This window comes from Panthera pardus, unplaced genomic scaffold, assembly GCF_024362965.1.
Source record: "Panthera pardus isolate Hobbes unplaced genomic scaffold, ASM2436296v1 HiC_scaffold_24, whole genome shotgun sequence".
NCBI classification, from domain to species: Eukaryota; Metazoa; Chordata; class Mammalia; order Carnivora; family Felidae; genus Panthera; species Panthera pardus.
The window spans coordinates 59,887,748-59,912,069 of NW_026526810.1; the positions used below are offsets into that span (position 1 = coordinate 59,887,748).

Here is a 24,322-nt window from a genome sequence, read left to right on the forward strand (position 1 = left end):
TGATTTAATAACCCCCAAGGAAGATAAATTTTGCCAGAGGAATTCAGAAGTCTACATTTAAGAATTTAGAATTTCACAAGTTAGCTGAAGTAATATTAAAATTAAGACTGAGTTGCTTCTTAATGTTTATTACTGTCTTGAAAGCTGACACTCCTCCCATCCTTCACAACTCTATCTCCCTATATTTTATCGAATAACAAATATTGCCAGATAGCATTTGTGTGTTATAATCTTAGAAGTCAATACATCCTGGATGTGAATAATTGCTAGCACACACTGTAGTCATCTGATACTGTACTTTGCCATGCTTAAGTCCTCCCCAGTGACCATTAATTTATACTTTTCTAATATATTTCACTGACCCCCAAGGAAGTGTCTTTGCTTGCACTTAACGGCATTACGTTCCCACCTATTTGGAATAAATCTCAATATTAAGGATTGTGACCTATGAGGATTCTTCAGCTTAATTTTTTAGCAATCATTTTGGAACACTAGTTTCAAATAACTTTTCAGGACTTAACTTTGATTTATCTTCCTTGATAAATTATTTTAAGTCTTTGTTTCCTCTTATCACCTATTTCTTTCATCACCTTTTCTTCTTTTGACCAGCTGTATCCTAGGACTCCTTCTTTTCATAACCTTCATTGAGCAAACACTTTCTTAGTATCTATCCTGTGCCAGGAACTGTGCTAAATGCTGGGCATACCACAGAGAAGGAAACGGACCTGTTGTCTGCACTCACAGGATTTAGAGTCTAGTGAAAATAATACCCATAACAAAATAGGTATGAGAGGCAGAGAGACAGAGAGAGAGCAATGCACCTGACCTAGATCTCGGGGGGATTCAAGTGTCTTGGGAGTTATCAGGTGAAGATAGGAGAAAGAAGGAGAAAAATGCTGCCTTGTCAAAGACAACAAATAGCCTTATGAGATCTAGAAACAAGAGAGAGTATGATGCCACAGAGGGCCAGAAGGCAGACAAGGGAGGCAGAAAATTTTGAACATAAGTCAACCTACAAGCATGTGTTAAGTGTGTATTATGTGCGGTACCATGTCATGCCATTGAGATGTAAAGACAACTAAGGAATAGGTCCTGCCTTCAGAGAGCTTACAATCTACTGGCAAGAGTGTGTATTCAATTTGTATTTAAGGATTAAGATGAAGGTTTTTTTGCAGAAAAATAAAAAAAGCTTTGGAGATTGTTCAAAGACTTGTACTTTTATCCCATGAAGACTCTTGCAGCCACCTCACCCTGCCTTAGCTGCATAGAAGGCAGTTGCTTGAAAACTGTCCTGGGTATGTTTTTTCCCAGATATGACAGCCTCCACCTTTTCCCAATCAGGAAATAAGAAACTCAATATCATTTTTCCACAACGTATCCCTAACTTTATCCCAGTGAGTGGAAGTTTCGATGGTTCCTGTTATGCGAAGATAAATGAACTAACCAGAGCAGCCTCCTAAGTTTAGGAGGGTTTAATAAACAAGGTACAGTCATAGTACCATGCCCTTATAACTTAGAGGGTCCATAAAAGATGTTTTGTCAGGAGTCAGGCAGATAACAAGGAATGAAATGGGCCAGATAGAAGATGGCAAGTTTCGATGTTTACTGGGGCGAAGTAGAGTTAAACCAAAGAGTTCAGTCTAAGGTTATTCAAAATACCCTATTCATTGAACAAAATGTGGACATAAGATACCTGAATCAACTCACCTGTCCCATTCCATAGGTGAGGAAACTGAGGACTGAAGAAGTTTAGAGACCAAAGGCTGACAGCAAGTTACCAGCAGGGATGGGACTGGAGCGCATATCACCTGACTTCCAGTTCAGAGACTCTCAACATTGCTTATAGGACCTTCCCTGGAGATTTTAGTCAGGACTTTTTGGTAGTAAGATTATAATGATTTTGGAAAGTCAATTTTAGAAAGCCTTTACAAAGCACCTAGATTATAACCACTCAGCAAGAACTAACGTGTTTAATGCTTCAAAAACTTGCAACATCTTAAATTGCAGCACAAAGCAAATGGGGAACCAGTAGAAGTTCCAAAAGGCAAAATGTGAATGATTAACACAGCTTCCTTTTACAGAAGTTTCAGACATTGTATAGGGCCTTTGCACTTGCAATTTAGCCTTCCTGGAACATTCTTGCCTTACTTTGTGCCCCTGGGGGCATGTCACCTTCTCAGGGAGGCCTGCCTTGGCTGCCCTATCTAGGAATGCCACATACTCACTCTAATATCTTGTCTGTGTTTCCTTGTTTTAAACGTCTCAATAACACTTGTCCTTTTCTAACATAGGGTATATTTTGCTTCTTCCACTCTGCTTATACTCTGTTCCTCAGCTAGAGATGTAGGCTACTGGGTGGCCTCACGAGAGCAGGCATACTTGCATCCAAAAGATAAGCCCACATGAAGGCCTGGGCGCATGGCCAGAGCCCATATAATCAGAGCTTATACACAGAATCAGGAAAAAAAATATATATTGTCACTAGGACTGGGGACATACACTGCAGCTAGCAGTGATCAGGAATCTAGATGCTTATCCATAAACATCAAGTGATAACCAAGAATCACCAAAAATTTGAGGAAAACCAACACAGGCACCAAAGACAGGCATCATATTCAACACACAGGAATAATTTACCTGTTTGGGAAGATGAGTTGAGAAGCAGAAGAAAACTAATTATTACCATTAGCATCAGATAAATTACAGAAGGTACAGCTGACTTAACAAAAAGGGCTGCTGTTGTAACAGTGAGTCAATTGTAAACAAAATGAAACCTTGGTATTGGGATGCATGGCAGGAAGAACTGATCTAAACATCAGCTTAAGGAGCTGGAAGGTTAAGCTGAGGAATTTTTACACAACCCAGTGCAAAAATTGCAGAGATGGAAAAGTACAGGAACTTGTGTGTGGCGATCTTTATTCTCTTCTTGGGGTTTACAGGTTCCTCAGCTTCAATGTGATTGTGTGTATATGCTCAGTGCTTGGAAGACAGGGCATAGGCAATGTTTGAAATCATAGAGAGAGCTGCTAAAAAGCATCAGGAATAACAGAAATAGCAAAGCCAGAAGGCACAAGAGGAAAGAGTGGTTTTGTATTTAACTAACTTATGCCCTTATTTTTTATGCTATTTTTCGTCTATTTTTATTGGGTTTATCATTCCCTTGACTTCTAAAGTTAGCAATTTCTATCTTTAAGTCTTTTGGAAGATGACTTATAACTTTATACAATACATGCATATCTCTACTGATTTAGCATCTTCAGACACTCTCTAATGATTCCTCACTAAAAACAGGAATTGGCTAAATTTTTTTAAATTTTTAAAAATGTTTATTTATTTGTGTGTGTGTGTGTGTGTGTGTGAGAGAGAGAGAGAGAGAGAGAGAGAGAGTGCAAGCAGGGGAGGGGCAGAGAGAGAGGGAGATGGAGGATCTGAAGCAGACTCTGCACTGACAGCAGAGAGCCCAATGTGGGGCCCAAACTCATGAACCATGAGATCATGACCTAAGCTGAGGTCAGATGCTTCACTGACTGAGCCATCCAGGCACTCTGCTAGATTTTATTTAATACTTACTATGTGCCAGGCACTGTATTAACTCATCTATCCTCACAACAGCCCTATGAGTTAGGTACTGTTGTCATCCCCATTTTACAGATGACGAAACTGAGGTATCTAAAAATTAATTAGGCTAAATTCACACAAGTAGTCAGTTGGTGAGATAAACAGAAGTACTCTGGCTCTCATGCTTCTGCCTTTAACTTCTATGCTATATGACCTCTCCATAGGTCAGTGATGTACCTACATTATAAGGCTGTCATTGAAGGATTGTGTTAAAAAACATAGGTACTTTTCTCAAGCTACTTAGCTATGAAATTTTAAGTGAAAAGTTAAGTGTAGAAATTTGTCAGATGTTGTCAAATAAATTATTTCCAATGGAATCCTAATGACAGCATTTTCTAGGTGCTGAAGCAAAGCAAATACTTACTGGATGGGTTCTGGTGCTGCATTTAGTTTTAATTAGTGGCTGAAAATAATTTCTCAGTGTTGTTAGAGCAATTTAATAATGGAATAACTCTAGAGCAGTAATCCTCCTTACAAATAAATTCACCTTGAGCAAGCCATACATAAAAATGAAATGATACCACTTAGGGTAAACAATAGGCTTTTGTTAACGTGTCTAAATGTGGCAGTAACTAAAGAGGTCAGCTGGCAAGGACACTGTTTTGGAAAGCTACTGACTTTAGGAACAAAGTGATGCTGACAGTCACCTCTGCTGTTCAGATCTGGAAGTTTGATGGCAACCTGTGTTCTCTCTGTAAACAAAAATATCCCAAGGAAAAAAAAGAAACAAAATGTTTTCCCCTTCATTCCCCAAATGGCACCTTTTCTTGGCTGTCGTCCCACAAATATGTTCATTGAAACAAAACCAAAAAAACTGTTTTAAGCGAGACGTGAAACCAAAATTCTCTATAAGAAAGATGATTCAAAGCATTCATAGGAAAATGACATGTCTAAAGCATATTATATCTTAATAACATCATAGAATAGATGTTATTCTATAATAGATTCTAAGAATAGATGTTATTGTTTATTCCTTAAATAGAATGTTTTTTTAAATGCCATATTCAGAATTGGACCTTAACTTTTTAAGAATCCAGCTTAATTACTTAATGTCTGCATTGTATAACATTTGACAAGGCGGAATTTAGCATCTTTTTCAAACTCATCCATGAGCATTGTCTTCATTATTTTTCCTTTATTCTTTCACTGTGTTTGAATAATATATGTGAGTGAAAAAACTCAAAAATTCAATGAAAATCCAGGTGTTTCCAAAAATATTGATAAATTCATTCAGAAAGCTACTTGGATTCCTGAAATCAAGTATATGTTAACCTGACTTTCAGAGACATATCATATAGTTCAAAACAGAAGAACAAGTTTATAATCTAATAATTTCCCACCTGTCAAGGATGTGGCCCAGAATATATAACAAACTGGAAAATATGGAAGAGAAGTTGAGAGATATGGAAGAAAAATGTGGGCCCCACTTTAAAATAAACAGAACACAAATCGGTGGTAGAGGAGAGATATTTTATAAAATAGAAGAAAATTGTCCTTAGTTTGAGAAGACATGATCATTCAGACTAAAACTTCCACCCAAAACTACTCTTGGATGCTCTCAGGGTTATTATCTACCACTTCAAAGAAAAAGACAAATGCAGTAACACAGAAAGGACGGTGAGAGAAAATGTTTAAAAATACAGGTGACATGACCAAAATTTATTAGAAGATGGTGGCTGTGCAATTGGAGAAGCTGGAAGAAATGTGTCTGTCACCTGTGCATGAATGAAATGATATTGGGAGAATCACTTTAGTGAAATCCATACAACTGCTTTGTATCATTTTGTTGATGTATTAACACAAAGAGCAAGAATCAAATACACAGATGAGTGAAATTTCACAAAGTGCTCACACCTGCATAATTGCTATGCAGGCCAAGGAATAAAACTTTATCAGGACTGCAGAAGTCCTCCCCTCAGATCTGTGACTTTCCCAGTCACCATTCCTTCCCCTTCTCCTGAAGGTGAGCACCGTTCTCACAATTAATACCACAGGTAATTAGGAGTGCTTGTTTTTGAACACTACACAAATGAAAATGTTCATTCTCAGGTATTCTGTTGTGCCTGGCTTCTTTCTTTCTTTTTTTTTTTTTAATTTTTTTTAACGTTTATTTATTTTTGACAGAGAGAGAGAGAGAGAGAGAGAGACAGAGACAGAGAGAGAGAGACAGAGCATGAGTGGGGTAGGGGCAGAGAGAGAAGGAGACACAGAATCCGAAGTGCCTGGCTTCTTTCATTTCATTTCTCACAACATTATGGTGATGAGAGTCTTCCATGTTGTTGTAAAGACAGGTTGGGTTCATCTTTTCTTTTAAATCTTTTTCTGAAGAGTATTCCTTTGTATGGATATACTACACTTTATCCATTCTAGGATGGACTTTTGGGCATTAAATGGCTATTACAAATAATTACAAATAAATAAGAAGCTACGAATACTCTTCTACGGAACTTTTGTTTACATGTGTATGCATTCTCATTGAGTAGAATTGCTGGGTTTTCTAAAGTGTGTGAAACAATTTGAATTCCTACCAGCAGTTTAGTAGAGTTCCATTTGCCCCATAGCCTCACCAACACTTACAATGTCAGTCTTTTTAATACTTGCAGTCTTAGTGAGTTCATGGTGGTATCTCATTGTATTAATTAGTAGTCCTGTGATTGCTTGCTTTTTAGCCATCTGGAAATCCTAAAGTGTTTGTGTAAGTCTCTTGTACATTCTTTTACAAGATTATCTGTCATACTTTTTAATTGATCACTAAGAGCCTTCTTACTATTTTAAATGTAAGCCCTTTGTCAGAGATGTGTGTTGCAATATCATCTTCTATACTGTGGCTTCCCTTTTCACTCTCAGTGATGTCTTTTGGTGAACAATTTATTCTTTTTTTTTTTTTTTTTTTTTTGTCTTTTAAGGTTAATGCTTTTTGTGTCTCATTTAAGAAAAATATTTCCCTATCTCAAAGTCATGAAGACCCTGTTATCTTCCAAAAGTTGTATCTTTCGTATTCCAAATATGGACTCTGAACATGTGGTTAAATTACTGTTTTAAAACATTGAACCAGGGGCGCCTGGGTGGCTCAGTCGGTTAAGCGTCTGACTTTGGCTCAGGTCATGTTCTCACACTCCATGAGTTCGAGCCCCACGTCGGGCTCTGTGCTGACAGCTCAGAGCCTGGAGCCTGTTTCAGATTCTGTGTTTCCCTCTCTCTTTGGCCCTCCCCTGTTCAGGCTGTGTCTCTCTCTGTCTCAAAAATAAATAAACGTTAAAAAAAAATTTTTAAACGTGGAACCAATTTATATGCCTATAAAATGTGCATGAATTCCAACTTTTCTCACACATTTGCCAAAATTTGCACAAATTATTATTAATATCTTTTACTTTTACTAATATGGTAAGGTATAGCTTTCTATAGTTATTCAAATTTTCAAGATATTTAGGACACACAAAAATGATAAAGAATATATTTTTAAAGTATCCATAATACTTTTTTTTTCAATATAGTCTAGTTGAAAGAGAATTTTCTGAATTCAAGAGACTAAGCACTTTAAACGTTGTGGTTACATTGTTTCTTGCTTATAAAGTTAGCAGGATAACAGATTCTGACAAAGTTGCTGGCAAGGTAAATTTTCACAAGTAGCTGTCTCAAATCATTTTTCCATAACATGTGCATGACTAAACAAACTTTTTCTTGCAAATCAATTTCTATGACAAAAATTATATTTTCAGCTAGAAATTCCTAGTTGAAAATTCTCGGCATTAACGTGTCATAAATCCAGATAGCCCAATGGGATAATGAAAAGGATAATCTCCGAAAAATTAAAAAGCAGTGAAGTGCATCTTGATGCTCCCAGAGTAGCATTCCTTAGCACCCTGACCCACTACAGACTTGTTGGGAGGAAAAGGGAGATTGCCACAGTAGCAGATAGCCTTCATCTTCTGGGGAGCTATGGATAATAGTGGACCTTTCAGCCCATCTCTTATCTACTACTGTTTGTGGGGATAGCTGCATATAATCAGGACACCTAGTGTTCTCAGCATCGTAGTGCAAGGACTTCAGTATCCCTAGACCATCAAGAGTGGAAGCAGCTCCAACCCAAGTGTTCTCAATAGGCAAGCAAACCAGCCAGGTGTTGCCAGCAAGTGAGTCAGGTATCTTTTATCACCTGTTTGTCATCCTCAGGGAATAGCTGTGGGTTGAAAATTCCAAATCCTAAAAGTAGACGTATTTTGTATAACATGAGTTTCAATTCAAGATCTCCAGCTGTCAGACCTATTGAAAACACAGATGTGAGTGAGGGAAGTTTCTAATTCTCTGTTACTTCTAGACTAAGAGCAGTTGGAGAAGGATTCTGACATGGGAGCTTCAGATTCTCTGCTTTATAATGGTATCCTCTGTCTCCTAGGTGTAAATGCTGTTGAGTGCCACATTTAGCAAACGATCACCAACCAGAAAGGAACGGCAAGAGCTCATCTGGGCCCAATCTCTATTCTTGAGCAGAATTATACTTGAACTTGGAAAAATAGCAGTGCTTTCTTTGAAAAATATAAAGAATGAAACCCAAAAATCTTTCCAATAGTCAAATATGTCAGAATTCTTATAGCCAGAAGTTCTAATAAATGGGATTTTTTTTTTTAAATTTAAGACTAAATATTTAATCCTTGCTTAGAGATCTCACTTTTAACCTTTTATCTTTGGATTACTTTTAAGTATTAACTTGCATATCAAGCTATAACACATTAGAATAAGTTTAATTCATTTTCTTAGTACTTTAAGAAAGACTATCACCGATGAATGTTGAATAAGAGAAGTTAGTGCCCTGCCCCGGCCCAAATAAATGGATCTGGCAAGAAAAGAATATCGCTGTTTGCTGGCACAAGAAATAAATTGTTATTTTGACATAATTTTTTAGTGTGTAAGAATGACATAATATTAATTTAGAAAACAGCTTAAGATCCTCAAATGGAACTGTTTGTAAGTTATTATTTTGTTTTGTAGCTATTTTCTTTTATTCAGAATATATCATATATATTAAATCCTATTCCTTTTGTCACTTTACTGATAATTAGGTGCTCAGTTATCTTCTCAGCATTCTTTGTCTGTGATTCTCAGTTCTAACTGAATCACCTTAAAGGAGAGAGAATTTCTCCCAAGTTCCTTAACAACTGAGTTCTATAAAGTCAATGGTCACCCCAGGATTAACTTCATCCCAAGAATTTTATTGCCCTTTTCTGTTTTATTTGTAATGTTCAGTCTCCTCAGATGTTGTTCTGGTTTCTTGCTTCTTTATCACATTAAATCCTTCTGGTGTTTGTTTCCATGAAGATTTATCTCATTATTTTCTAGAGCTTTGGAGAAAGTAAGTGATAGCAATATATGTAAATAATCAACAATCTTGAAGAAAATTGTATTTATCTTAATTTTCTAGTATTTACAATCTATCTAAGGCAAATCAAATAGAAAGTGTTCTAATGTCAGATCTAGCATAGAGGGCATTACAAGAAATTTCAGAGGTCAAAAATAAGATCAATTTGTTTTAATTGAAATTTGGGTAATGGTTTCTTTCCTTATTCTGGCTATTGTTCACTAAGGGATGAGTTATTAAAAGCATTGAGATTACTCATTGGAAGTATGCTAAAATAAAAACCAATAGATTATTTTTCCATAATGTTAACATTTAAAAATGTATTCATTTATTTAATATTATTAATATAAAATTTATAAGGAAAAAAATTGGTGAATTATAATTGATTGATTTTCTAAAACCTGTAGTTTAAAGTCACACTTTAATTTTTATAAAAGGCCAAATCATGATAGCTTTAGAGCTGAGTACTGCTTCAATGAATTCAAGGTCTTAGACCAAAGCCAGTTTGCTGCCATTTTGATACCACCCACAAGCTAAGAATGATTTTTACAGATGACCTTTTGCAACCATTTTGATGTCAGGAATACTAACGTTGAAAGTTTATTGAGTGAAATGTTATCCCAAAAGAAAAGAGAACTCCATTCTTCTCATTAATCGACATTTTTTTAATGTTTCAATTATTACTGTTGTAATAAAGCAATTTGTTGTCTACATTTTGTTAGATTTTCCAAAATGTGTTATGTTCTATATAATGTCTTCATTTTTGCCTCTTGTCCTGCAAAGTCTAAAATATTTACTATCTAGTCCCTTTACAGAAAAAGTTTGCCAACCTCTGCATTATTTCATCACCAAGTGCTACAGTCACACTAGTACATTGTGAGAAATATATATAATATATGGAATATATTTTCTATGAAGCCTGCTCAAAATATCACCAATAATTGTTTAGAAGAATTTTAATTACAATTTTCCTGAACTTATGAAAATCTCTTTTCTTCTGCAGCTCCTATTAAATTAGGGAAATGGAATTTAGAGATATCATTTTGGTCCACCTATCTGAAAAAGCATGAAGAATTTCCCGGCTGCTAACTCAGCATATGTGACCACATTCACCTCTGTCTGCCTGCAAGGTAGGTAACTATTGCTGTCATGTGAAGAGAAAGTTGCCCGAATGCCTGACATGAGGCACTTTTCTGGTTATCTCGTTGAAATCCCCATTCCAGTTTCATGCCTTGCTCTGTCTGGCTCCCAAGCCTGCCCTTTATCGTGCTCTCTCCCATTAGTAGAGTGGTTGTGTTGCTTTCCAAATGTATGTGTCTTTCATGTTTCCTAGCATGATTTGTTATCACAGGCTTCTTCTCTATCCCTATCTTACGTGGCCATTCTTACTGTTCTTTAACAACCATTGTCAGTAATCCACACACAGAGAGACATGCATTAATGGTACGGCTTGAGAAGTAAAGGAATTCTGGAATATACACAGAGGAAAATTAATACTGGAGAGAGTTACTGGCAATGAGGTCAAGAAGGCATCTTTGCAGAGCTAGTACACTCTTCCTCTTACTCTCTCCCCTCACCTCTGCTTCCAATCTATGTTCATTTTCAAATGGTCCAACTTGGCCTGGTTTCCTTATCCTTGAAATAAATGGTTTCAGACATACTTTTAAACAACTGAACACCACATGTTTTGTTCTTTTTTTGACTATATAAGACTGACCAAGGAGATTGACTAATATTTAATCATATTTTTCAATTATTTTTGAAATACTTAACCTTCAAAGTAAATCAAGGAAGGAAAAGAAAATGGTTTTGATTGTATCACAGAAAATGCTTGAAGTAATTTGACAGAAAAGTTGATTTTCTGGGAAGTTTTCTAGAGACTGGTAGTCATTTAATTTTTATGCAAAACACTATTTCAGGGAGATACATCTTTTAAAAGAAAGAAAGGAAAAAGATTTTTCTTAGGTTTAGAGATTCTAACTCTCTAAGAATTAGGTAATATAATTTTGTGAAATAACCCAAGGCCCAGCACAGGTTAATAAGCAGAAAGTGATTTACGAATGAGAAAATGTTTTAATACTTAGTAGGCAGGAGATAAAGGAATGATCAGAGTATTCTGGCATTACCCAGGGAAACCAGGAACATCTGCTTTGCTTTGGGCCTATTTCAGGTGGCACAGTGAACAGCTTTCAGGCATGAGCAGGCTACCCATTTCACCCCAGAACTAGTGAACAGTGACCAGGATATGAGAATCTCTATTACTATTAGGCAAATGAGGTAAGAAATGCTCACTGGGTGCTTTACAGATAGGGGCTCGAGTACCTGACATCTGCCAGCCATTCTACTGTGTAGACAATGCTAAGATTACAACTTCCTACACAGACTTCAGTGGCTCTGAAGCCCAGAGTTAACTCACTGACTGGCCAGGTCCACCGTTTACTTTATATTACTTCCAGCCTGTTTTCCTGTTTGTCCTATTTTCTATATTTTCCTTCCACATTCTGATGAATTTCAAGGAATTTTTTTTTAATCTTTGACTCTCCTACAGATTATACTCCATATTGTAGAAACCTCCTGCATTGTATGACTACCTTCAGACTAAGAAGGAATTGTCAAAAAGGTGAGAAGAAGACCCAGTTCAAATAATACCATGGAATTCTAGGGAAGTTACATTCAGAGAGAGGGTTTAGTGGTGTTCATTGCTGCAGATGAAGACTAAGAAAAGAAAGAACATAGGTTTTGACTTATGAAGGCTCCAGCATTGTTTTCCATCCTTTTCCCATTCCTGATGAATTTTCATGATTCTTCTCTATCTTTGGCATTATGCTCTTTCCACTCCCCATTATCCCACTAACTTCAAACTAAGAGATAGGATCATGGAACTCCAAGGAAAACTTCCTCAAGAGAGAGTATTTGGCAGTGTTCATCGCTATAGGGCTTAGAGTTAATGAAAGGGCTGTGAAGGATAGGAGAGAGGTTGAATTGAGGAGCTATTTGGGGGATAGGGAAGATTTATCATCAGTTGTAGAAGAAAAGAAGGACCCACAGAAGAAAGATTAGAGATACAAAAGAGAGAAAGAGTTGGGGAGTGGGACAGTGTACTTCTTAATATTGAAGAAAGGTTAGAAAAGCAGAGTCTAAGTGAATTTACTAAAACGTTAATGGAGAGTTGGAATTAAGATGGATGGCTTCCATTTCAGTAAACTAGAAAGTGTTATCAGATTACATTTGTTTAATTGCTCATTCAGTTCGAGTTGACAGAAATTTATATACTGGTTCAAGAGAACTGACTGAACATTTTGACAGCTTTTGTCTTTCCTCCCTACCAGAATTCTATTGAACTGACACAAGAAATATAAAACAATAATAAATCCATAGCAACTACCGAAAGCAGGGAAGGGGTCTATCAGAAGTACAAATTTCTGGAAAGATACAAAGCAAATAGGATAAGACTGATGGCATATCCCAACAAAGCTCCATAGAGATGGAAAAGATCTTCCAAAACAAAAGGAATAAGCCCATGATTAGCAGCTATAAGGAACTGAGAGGAATAGGCTATGTCTGGTTGGCCAATTAATTACAAGGTGTTAGAACAACTATACCAGCACTCTGCTTTCAAAGTAGCTGACTCTACTAAGTACAGGATAAAGCCACAAACTGGGAAAACTAATATGATATGAGAGAGTCCCAAAGGAGATTTTAATGGGATAGGGTCTCTTCTGATTAGTGGGGTCCCCAAAACAAGAGAATGTGTCCACCAAAAAGGTATGGTATATACACAAGCCAGCCTGTAAGTGTGGCCAACACCAGGGAATCATCTTTGCTGTCAGAACAATGTTCTGGTGAACATTGTCACTTGAAATACACTCCAGGTAGCAATATTCAGTAATCAAGATCCTTGCATATAAATATGAGTAGATAACCAAGAACCAAAATTCAAGAATAACCAACACAAGCACAAAGAGGCAAGGAACTCAACAAATAAAACAATGGAACTTTTGTGGAAACAAAGTTAATTTGATAAATAAAGAAAACTTCAAAATTATTCTATTTAATATCTTTAGTGACATTGAGGTAGATAATATTTTTTTAATTTTTTTATATTCTTTTTTTTTTGAAAGACAGGGTGCAAGTGAGTGAGGGGCAGAGCGAGAGGGAGAGAGAGAGAATCCCACTAGGGGCAGAGAGGAAGAGAGAGAAATGGAGGGAGAGAGAAAGAGATAGAGAAGCAGGGCTCACCCAAAGCAGGGCTCGTGCTCCCCTGAGAGGGACTCAAGTTTATGAACCATGAGATGAACTGAAGTCTGATGCTTAACTGAGCCACCCAGGCACCCGAGGTAGATAATAGCTTTTTTGAAAAGCTGCTATGGGGGTGCCTGGGTGGCTCAGTCGGTTAAGCATTCAACTCTTGATTTTGACTCAGGTCATGATGTCACAGTCGTGAGAGTGAGCCCCATGGTGGACTCCATGCTGAGTGTGGAGTCTGCTTAGGCTTCTCTTTTTCCCTTCTCTCTCTCTCTCAAAAGAAATAAACTTGAAAAATTGAAAAAAATAAAAAGCTGCTATGAAAATGAAATTATTAGTGATTTCTTAAAAGTCACTCAGGCCAGGAGCTCCTGGGTGGCTCAGTCAGTTAAGCATCTGACTTCGGCTCAGGTCATTATCTCGCTGTTCATGTGTTCTAGCCCCATGTCGGGCTGTGTGCTGACAGCCCCGAGCCTGAAGCCTGCTTCCGATTCTGTGTCTCCCTCTCTCTCTGCCTCTCTCTCTCTCTCTCTCTCTCTCTCTCTCTCTCTCTCTCTCAAAAATTAAAATAAACATTAAAAAAATCACTCAGGCTGAATAATAGAACAGGCTGAAGATCAGTTTAGTGAATTGGAGGTTAAATAGACTAACTTTTACATCACCCCATGTGACTAGCAAAGAGGTGAAAGTTATAATTGTTGAATGTAATATCCTTTCTTTGTTTTTGTTTTGTTTTGAGTTTGCAAATTCTCTACTTTGTTGCAATTTTTCCCCAGTTTTTCTTTCATAGTCTTGCTTCATACCTTCCAGAAATTCCTTCCTCTTCTGGTATGCTGTTAGCACCCCTCTAACTTTGCAGCATTGCTAAAGATGTATTTTTAGATTTATAGTATTACTGTTGCTTCACTAGAATTAGGAAAGGAACAAAAAATAAATGTTTAGGTTCCATCCGATAACTTAACCCACAATAAACGATCTTTCCACATTGATTACCATGGTTTGGGGTTTTGATTTTTTTAACTTTACCTCATTCCTTTCAATATGGCTTACTTTTCAGAGTGTGTGTAGAAACTAGGTTGCTGGAAGGAATACGTTTCTCAGTAGATTGCCTTGCCCACCAGAGTGACGTGAAGATTGGTGATGGTCTCCCTCTCGTCCCAAAGAAATCCTCCATGTTCAGAGTACTTCTCATTGAGCACCTGCTGGCATTGGACCATACAGTCAGTCTATCAAGGTTAGTAGATGTGCTTCAGATTTTCTTATTTTTGTGGCAATTGACTAAATACGTGAAGTTGACAGGTTGGCCCTTTTTTAATAACAAAGTTTTCGATTCAAGTATAATCTTTATCATATTAGTGATCCCAGGTATGTAGAGTGACATCTTTAAGAGGGGAACCTCATTTATTGGCAAAAACAATTAAGCAATTTTATGTATTATTTCATCTATACAAAGTTAATCAAAACAAATGCTCTGCAGATTTTTGGTAATTAGCTGAAAATCAATGCAAATTTATTTTACAGCATGGTTTTAAATGTTTGAAAATAATTTCTGGATCAGTTTCTGCAGTGGAAAACTTCTGGTTGTTCTTATTTGTTGTAGTGTTAGTTTAGGATAGGAAACAAAGATATTTGTTATCTTTTAGTTATTGATTTCCAGCTTAATTAAGTAAGTAGTGGTCAAAGAATGTACTCTAGATGATTTTAGTCTCTTGCAATTGGTTGTGGCTTGTTTTATGGCCCACATGACCAACTTTGGAAAATGATCCATATTCATTTATGTAGAATGTGCATTCTATTACTGTTGGGTGCAGTGCTGTATATATGCCACTTACAGGAGGTTTGTTGAAAGTATTCTTTAGATCTTCTATATCTTTGCTGATATTTTTCCTTTCCCTTCTTTACCAACAATTGATGGAACTGGTTGTAAGGATTTGTCTTCTCCTTTAAGTTTTGTCCATTTTGCTTTAGATATTTGGAGGTATGTGAAAGCAAATTTAGAATTGTTTTCTTTCTGATGGATTATCATTTATCATCCATTTTAAAAGTAGAATAACTGCAGCAGATTTTCTGGTTAGAGTTACAATGCTATATATTTTTGTATCCTTTTACTTCCAACCTTTCTCTATACTTATATTTATTTTTTTAAGTTTATTTATTTATTTTAAGAGAGAAAGAGAGAGAGGAGGCATGAGTGGGGAGGAGCAGAGAGAGAGGGAGAGAGAGAGAATCCCAAGCAGGCCAGCACAGAGCCCGATGTGGGGCTCAAACCCACAAAGCTGTGAGATCCTGACCTGAGCCAAAACCAAGAGTCAGGCACTTAGCCGACTGAACCACCCAGGCTCCTCTCTCTATCCTTATATTTAAAGAATATCAATTATAAATAGCATCTGATTGTATTTTTTAAAGTTAATTTATTTAATTTGAGACAGAGAGAGGGAGTAAGAGAGTCCCAAGCAGGCTCTGCACTGTCAGCATAGACCCCAGTGCATGGCTCAACACAGGGCTTGATCCCACCAACCGTGAGATCATGACCTGAGCCGAAATCAAGAGTCTGACACTTAACCGACTGAGCCACCCAGGCACTCCTCTTACAGTATTTTTTAATCTAGTGTGAAATATTTTTTAACCAAAGCAACTACTTTTAATGTAATTACTCATGTATTTGTGTGTATAACTGTTTTCTTCTCTTCACTTGTTTCATGTTCCTTTTTTTCCTTCTTTACATTATTTAAGGTTAAACAGATTTCCTTCATTATTATACCCCACCCTTCGTTTTTTTTTATTTTTTTTAATGTTTATTTATTTTTGAGAAAGAGAGACAGGGCACAAGCAGGGGAGGGGCAGAGAGAGAGAGGGAGACACAGAATCTAAAGCAGGCTTCACACTCCGAGCTGTCAGCACAGAGCCTGACGCGGGGCTCAAACTCACAAGCTGTGAGATCCATGACCTGAGCCAAAGTCAAACACTGACTGGGTCACCCAGGTGCCCCTGTTGGTTTGTTAATTACACATTCTTTTATTATGGTTAGTGCCTATCCTGAAGAATACACCATACAGTCTGATCTTATTGCAACGTAATATAATTCCGTACATTTAAAACTTCCTGAACAATGCTAGGACTTTAGAATACTACGTATCACCATCCTTTGTGTTATTGTCATCAATCATTGTACTAATGCATCTATTTTATTCCCCCAGAAAGTGTTGTAATTGCTGCTATGTATCATCAGTATTCATTTATATTTACCCACATTTTTATTATTCCTGTTGAATTTCTGTGCTTCCATTTGGAATCATTTTCCTTTTTTGTTTTTTAATGTTAATTAATTAATTAATTAATTAATTTTTAATTTACATCCAAGTTAGCATATAGTCCAATAGTGATTTCAGGAGTAGATTCCAGCGATTCATCTGGAATATACAGATGAATATACTGGAGTATAACACCCAGTGCTCATCCCAACCACTGCCCTCCTTAATGCCCTCCTTAATGCCCATCCACCCACCCAACACCCCTCCAGCAACCCTCAGTTTGTTCTCTGTAGTTAAGAGTCTCTTATGTTTTGTCCCCCTCCCTGTTTTTACATTATTTTTGCTTCTCTTCCCTTATGTTCACCTGTTTTGTATCTTAATGGAATCATTTTCCTTTTGCCAACAGAACTAACTTTTGTATGCATTTCATTGAGGATATTTCATTTTCTTTTTGTTTGTCTGCTATTGTCTATTTCACTTTCACTTTTGGAGAACATTTTTGGTGGGTATAAAATCCAGGATGACAATTGTCTTTCAGCAGCTTGAAAATGTCATTCCATTATCTGCCTTTCATTATCTCCATTGATAAGTCAACTATTCTTATTTCTGTACCTTTGAAAGTAAGGTATATTTTTCCCCTTTGGCTATTTTCAACTTTTTTTTCCTTTGTCTATCATTTTTGGCAGTATTGCTATGATGTGTCTTTCTTTGCCTTGATGCTTTTCACTTTGGAAATCCTTTGCCTTTATTTATTCAGTTGTTTCCTGTCCTATTATTTTTCTCCTCCACAGTCTGAACATGAAGTATACTTTTTTTTCATTCATATATTATAGCTAAAATTTTTAGTATTTTCATTCCTTTTATTACCCAGATTTCAACCCAAATACTCTCTGGTGTTTCTTCCAGATCACTTACCCCTTTCAGTTTCCAACATTGTATTTAACCCACCAATCTTGTTCTTATTTCCACTTATTATTGGTCCTAGAAATTCTATTTGATTTTCTAAATAAGTTCTACCTCTCTAGAATCTATAAATTTTTCATGTCATTTATTTTTTAAAACTATTAATCATAGTTCTTTGTTTCCAACCTGATAATTCCAATAAATCGCTCATCTACTGATTTGGTTTTTATCTCCTGTCCTGTTTTGGCGTGTGTGTGTGTGTGTGTGTGTGTGTGTGTGTGTGTGTGTGTTTTATTAGTACCAAAAACTATGTTTGCTAAACTGTAGTGACTCTGGATAATGTTAACTTTCTCTGTGGATCTGGTTGAGCAATACAGTGTTGGCAGATTACCTTATTCTGATCCTGAGATTTAACTGCAGATTTGGTAATTGCTCAATCTACCACTTTTTTGTCTCTGCTTTGCTATTGTGGATACCTGTGTTTCTAATTGCAATCCTAGGGTTTTTAATCAGGATTTCTCCCCCTTAGAAGTTTCTGAACTCTATTTTTTTTTTCTCCATGGGACTGTGAGACTGTGGAAAACCTTCCTTCAGTGGCTTTCTGCCTAGCTTCTTATCCTATTTTGGATAATTTGGTAATTCAGCAAATGGTTCTTTATTCTTCAGTTCATTTATCTTTTGAAAATGCATGCTTTATTGGTTGCCTTAAATTTTATAAAATAACTGCATTTATCATAAAGTGTATACTTTTAGAATGTAGCAACTTCTCTTGTCTTCACATTCAAAAAAAAAAGCTTCCTCGCATGCTTTGTTTTCCCTAGAACCCAAGTAAAGTACGTTGCTTGGTTGGTTTTCTTTTCTTTTCTTTTTTCTTTTCTTTTTCAATTTCTTAACCAGGCCTTGGGATTTGTATCATTAAGGTAGTTATTCATGTTTGCGATAGTCATAGGACTTATACAGTTTAGCATTGGAAGGAACCTAAGGCATCATCTTCTGTTGGCTAACCTCCCACACAGTGCAGAAATGTTTCCTGCAGCATCCTTGGCATATGCTCATCCGGTCTCAGTTTGGATATCTTCAGCAAAGGAGCTCATCATTTCCTGAAACAATCCATTCTGTTGGACAACTCTATTTTAAAAATCCTTATGTTGAGCTAAAATATGCCTCTTTGTAACTTATACTCATTTACTCATTGTTTTAAGTTTTCCTTCTGGAGTAAGTCAAAACAAGAGAACATTTTAGATAGTACTTAAAGCAGATCTAAATGCCATTCCTGTCTTTTTCATTTTTAATTAATTTCTTTTCTGCTTTCTTGTCCCAGACCATCGAACATAAATCGCTAAGCTTAGATAATAATAGAAGGAAGGCCATCTATTTAGTAATGATTAAAAACTATCTTTACATTACATCTTACACACCCTCTGACATTTCGGAGACAAAATCCTTTTTTAATTACCTTGAATTACATTTTTTATAGAAAAAAGAATAAGAAAACCGCCCTCTGTTTTCAAAGATGACACTGTATTACCACTTGTGGGAATGCAGAGGAAACCAATTTTCAATTGTAGAGATGTGGTTGAAATCTGGCAGTGTGTGTTTTTGTTTCCTTTTAATACTTGTAGACTGCCTGTAAAACATGTTGCTTGTGAATTAATAATAATGACGATAGTCTTACAGCAAATAATACTTGTTGAGCATTTGCTATGTATAATTCATGTATCTTGTCTCTACTCTTTTTTTAAAGCTTATTTACTTATTTTGAGAGAGAGAAAGCACAAGTAGGGGAGAGACAGAGAGAGAGGGAGAGAGAATCCCAAGCAGGCTCAAACTCACAAACCATGAGATCATGAGCCAGTCGGCTGCTGAACCAACGGAGCCACCAAGGTGCCCCATTGTCTCTACTTTTTAAACTGAGTTCTGTGTTCAGTCTGAACTCTCTAATCCCTCATAGTGTAATTCACAATCCAAACAGGACACTCTGAGTCAAAGAAGGTACTGTTAGCAATACACAGAGACAATACGTGTAAACTGGAACTGTCCAGGCAGAGCAGGATTTATAGTCTTTCTTCTTCAAGCTGAATTCCAGGTTATTCTTCTTGGCAAGAAATTTATATGTATATGTTTATATTCTTCATTGTTTCAAAAAGCCCTAAAAGGTATTTTTAAAAGGTTCATATGTTCTGTCCTGCTCATAATTTAAGCTCCTGCTTAAATCCCACCCTCCCCTTCACATTCATGACTGTATGATATAGTTGTGTAGGCAGAATTTGCAACTTTTTTCATAACTTGTCAAAAATGAAACAAAACAAAACAAAACAAAACATTGTTCTTGCTCAGCCCTTCTTCAGCTAAAATGAGGGAAGCTGTAGGACTTGGAAAGCTAGACGACCTATTCTCAGACGGTCCCTTAGCAGCCCTTAAGGTGTTCTCAAGATGTGAGAAGAGATGGAGTTTGAAGAGTCAGAGCTATTGTGTTTGTAACTCCCACATTTCCAGACCTAATTAAAAGACAGAGCATGGGGAACGCCTACCGCTTCCAAATTATTTTGCAAAAACGATGCCCTTTTTATAAAACGAATCCCATGATCCTGAAAAAATGCCCAACCTTATCCTCAACCTTGGGTGCACAGTCAAGTGCGGCTGATACCTACATTTCACTCTGATTTCACTGGTCTGGGATGGAGCATGGGTTTGAGATTTTTAAGAGTTCCCCCAGGAAGGTAAACATGAATCTAGGTTTCCTAGAGCTACACAAGGTGAAGGGGAAATAGTATTTTTCCTGGCCCAGGATCTGTGATTTCAAGCTTTGGCATAAGTCAAGTATCGGCAGGAGGGTCACGTAGATTACAGATCTTCACACCTCCAGATCAAGGAATCATTCTGAAACATCTGGTGAATTCTAAAGGAACTTTCAGAATCCTGCCAGGAGATTGGGGGTGGAAGCGATTCTTACCCCCACCCTCCAAATATGTCCTTTTAACCTCAACCTGCCAGAAATCACTTTGATTAAGGTCTGCTGTTCATAAAATAAAGAACTCGGTGAATTTCTGTGGTATTGCATACTCTAGAAATTGGATCAAAGCAGTGATTAGGCAAACTTTGGGAAAAGCCATGTCCATCTTCTTCCTTTTGTTTGTAGAAAAGGAAACTGGGCATAGAAATATCTGTTTCCATTCTTCTTGCGTTTTTACTCTTTCAGAAGGGTTTAAGGTAGTTACTCTTTATTCTGTCTCTAAAGAGGCAAGTATCACTAAACTAATTTTCATTGGGAGCAATATTAGATGATCATCATGCAAAAGTGCCTTGTCTTTTTATGCTATCTTTTCTAATTTATGCATTGCTACAGTCAGACCACCTGTCTGACTCTAGAATGTGTTGAGGAAAATATTTTTTTACTTTTAGAATCCAATACCCTTTTCTTAATCACCTTACATCATCATGTCCTCCACTCTATTTTTTTCAATCGGTATACAGTTTTCTTTCCTGAGAAAATTGTATCTAAAAAAACAATTAGCTGTCACATCATGATTTTGACCATTGACTGGATATTTGTGATTCTACCCACCAGAATGAAATCAATCTCACATGAGCCAAGCAGCTCAGCTCTACCAAACACTGGTCCGTAACATTGCCAGAGGCCCCACTGCAATCAAACTTCACTTCTGAGAGTTAATAGTTTCCTCACGCTCCTCCCTCTGTCAAGTATATTTAGCTGAGCTTGTGCATATGACTCAGTTCATAAAAAGTTTACAAGTGCAGCTGGAATGCTTAGCATTTGATTGTTACATAAATAAGTATTTGAGAACATATGTAAACTTGACAGTGTTAGTACCAGATGTTCCAGTAACACAATAATGTACTTCAAATGTCCGTTCTCACTTTCGGTTGTTTATTTTGGCAGTATCTCTTTATCTGCTAAGTTTCAGATAAGCACATATTAACTCTGTCCACAGTGTTGATCCTCGTATTGTTACATTCAAGTTACATTTATTACATTTAGTGTAGAGAAGTACAAATAACATAGACATTACTACACAAAGTCGTTTTTTATGTCTTCATAAAATCCAAATCTTTCAACTCCAACTATAAAAAAAATAAAGAAAGAAAGCAATCTCCTCTGGGCATATGTATATATTCTCCTCTCTACAGGAATTACCTTTCCAATTATGGATTATCCAAGTATTTGCCTTCTCTCTCTGACTACCACACACTTAAACTGAGAGATTTCTGTCTACTGTACCAATTGTCCTACCTTCTTCATGCTTTCCCTGCCCCCTCACCATAGCTGACGATATCTTGTATGGTAGAAGCTATTGGGACTCTAAAGCACAATTTTTGTTTCTTTATGGCTTCATTTTGCAATTATTTCAAACTTACAGAAAATGACGAATATAAGAATACAGGGCATATACATAGAATACTCATATGTCTTCTGCCCAGATTCACCTGTTGTGGACACTTTGCCCCATTTCCTTTATCAGATGTGTGTGCTCACCTGCTCTTTCTCCCTCTCTCTGCATATGTATATGTGTGTATAGAAAACATATATTTATTATGTGTGTATTTATATGTGTGTGTATTTTTATGTGCATACATGCATTTTTCTGAGCCTTTTAAACGTCAGTTACATGGCCTTTTACATCGTTCAGTGTATTTTTTTTTCTAAGAATAGGAATACTGTCTTGCATACAAGTAAATTTTAATTTGATATGTTTTTCTAATCTTCCATATATATTGTGCCTTGCGTGGGCTTTGACTGAGAGAAGGCTGTCTTAGTTAGGGGCATGGCCCACATAAGGTGAGAGTCCCGTCTGTGACCCTCTGCAGCAGAAGCTAAAGTTCTCTTCCGAGATGAGAGCGCAGGGTCTCCTCTGCTGGTCGCCTCCGGTCACGAAGGAAGGAGTAGAGCAGCATCCAAATAAGACTCAGCAGAGTACAGAGTAGTAGGACAAAGGGATTCAAAGGCCAGTGGGTAAATGATTGCTAACTTTCAGAGTGGGCCTAGAAATCATGTTTCAAGGTGGGCAGAATGGATGCACAGCTCTAGAGAGAAGAGTGTCAACCGAGTTTACTGCTTGAATTGCTCCCCTTGGTGGGGAAAAAAAAAACTATCTTAGAAACACACTGTGTTGTAAACTTCGAGCTCACCTCCAAAGACAGGGGAAAAGAAGAAAAATGTGCATGAAGTTAAGTAAGAGTAGATCTAATTAGCATTCTTACAGAATGAGCTGTAGATTTACTGGAGACTTACTGAGGGAAAAATACCAGAGCACCAGACTAGCACATCAATCATTTGAAATTGCCTGACAGTCTTGAAGAGGATATCCTGGCTGCAGAAAGCACAGAGCTGTCTTAAGGCTAGAGGCCCAGGTCAGGACATAGTAAGAACAAAAGATGAGCACTTTTGAGAGGAACCAGCTGGCTTAAGGTGATCCAAAGTGCACAGATGTTGAGGGCTTACTGTTCCAACAATACCATTACCTAACACAAGAATAACAGAATAACCATTAAAAAAAAAATGATGAAACTTGATTTCCCATGTTGACCCTTGAGGTCTGACTCATGTGTTTCTTTTCCGTCATGCTAATTTTCTATTTCCATTTTAATGTTATTTTATTTTGTGTATTCTTGAAAAATAAAATGTAACTGATCTTTCGTAGGAATATATGTAGGATTCTGTTGATGTGAGTGAGGTCTTTAATGGGTTTTTTCAACGTGTCTAAGCACAATAGCCAAGAGTCTAATTTTCTCTATGCCCGTGTCAAAATGCCTCAAACTCTAACACAGGTGGCTTTGTGGCAAGTAGAGAGATGGTAGATCTCAACTCAATTGTAAACCTTCTGATGTGGTAATTGAACGTAAAAGGGAGTAATCTAAAACTTAAAGCCTAAGTGCTTTGAATCATGGGAGTAATCAGGAACTGAACACAAAAGTGGTTTGGAAAATGTTAATTTTGCTGTTGCTAAGTGTGTCCGCAGTCCAAAGTCACAAAAACTAGTTCTACATTCTTTAAGACTGTGGTCATTGTTTTCCATTCGAGACTACTGAGCCCTTTGTAAGTGTAAGGAATGTCACTGATAATTATTACATACCCTAGAAAGAGTCACTGCGTAGCACTCACTGTACATAGCAGAATCAACAGCGTACTCCCTGACTCAGAGGCACCCAAGTTTATTTATTCAACGAGTATTATTAAATGCTCAGTAAAAACCTTTACTCACATCTCCGAAGCATTCCCGAGTACACAGGCTGGCCTTGTTGCATGCCACGCCATACAAGGAAACTTCCTCATCTACTCTTACATGAAGATGTGGACACAGTAGTATTAAAAGTGTTCCTCTGTAACTAGTTGTCTGTATTTTCAGCTCTAGGACGCAGTAACTGTATAAATAAACAGAATTTCAGATTTGATTAGCCAACTCTGTTACATCAAGTTCCTTTGCTATTTGTATGCAGAGAATGTGAGAGTGAGACCATCTAATTGAGCTGCAGCCTGCTTCCTCTTTTTTTAAACCATCAAAATAGCTTCATGGCAATGAACTTTGAAGAATGGTGTAAACTTGCTTGTTCTTTTTCTTTCTTCTCAAGTTAGTGTCACTTCAAAAATAAAAATAAAAATAGGCACTCTTATTGGAACTTTAGGAGTTATGCTGGGTATAAACAGGCTTAGAATATACTTAACTGTAGTAATCCTTCCCGACACACATAGAGATGAATTGATAACTGGACTTGGCATTTCAAATATTTTTTACCCAAGGCAAGGGCTTTAAGGTGTTTTCTTGGTATTAGAGAGTTTAGAGATGAAAAAGCTGCCATTTATTATTTTCTCTTTCTGTCAGCTTAGGACTTCTCTTTGCGAACATGTTTATAATACTGGGCCTATCTGTTCTTAAATGTTTTACCTGTTGAAGAATGTTCCATCAGAGGATGTGCTAAACTCTTGGATTGT

The 24,322-nt window shown here is 36.9% G+C and overlaps 1 protein-coding gene across 5 annotated transcripts in view; it reads left to right on the forward strand.

Moving 5' to 3' along the window:
• The window catches only part of DPH6 (diphthamine biosynthesis 6), a 439,826-nt gene that overhangs the window by 199,078 nt on the left and 216,426 nt on the right, over positions 1-24,322 (forward strand). For 4 of the 5 annotated variants that reach the window (XR_008417119.1, XR_008417121.1, XR_008417122.1 and 1 more), the window contains exons 10-12: positions 9,978-10,104; positions 11,523-11,594; positions 14,277-14,453. The gene's annotated coding sequence lies outside the window, so the exon portion shown is untranslated. The remainder of the gene's footprint in view (positions 1-9,977; positions 10,105-11,522; positions 11,595-14,276; positions 14,454-24,322) is intronic. The other variant, XR_008417120.1, reaches the window with a different exon arrangement.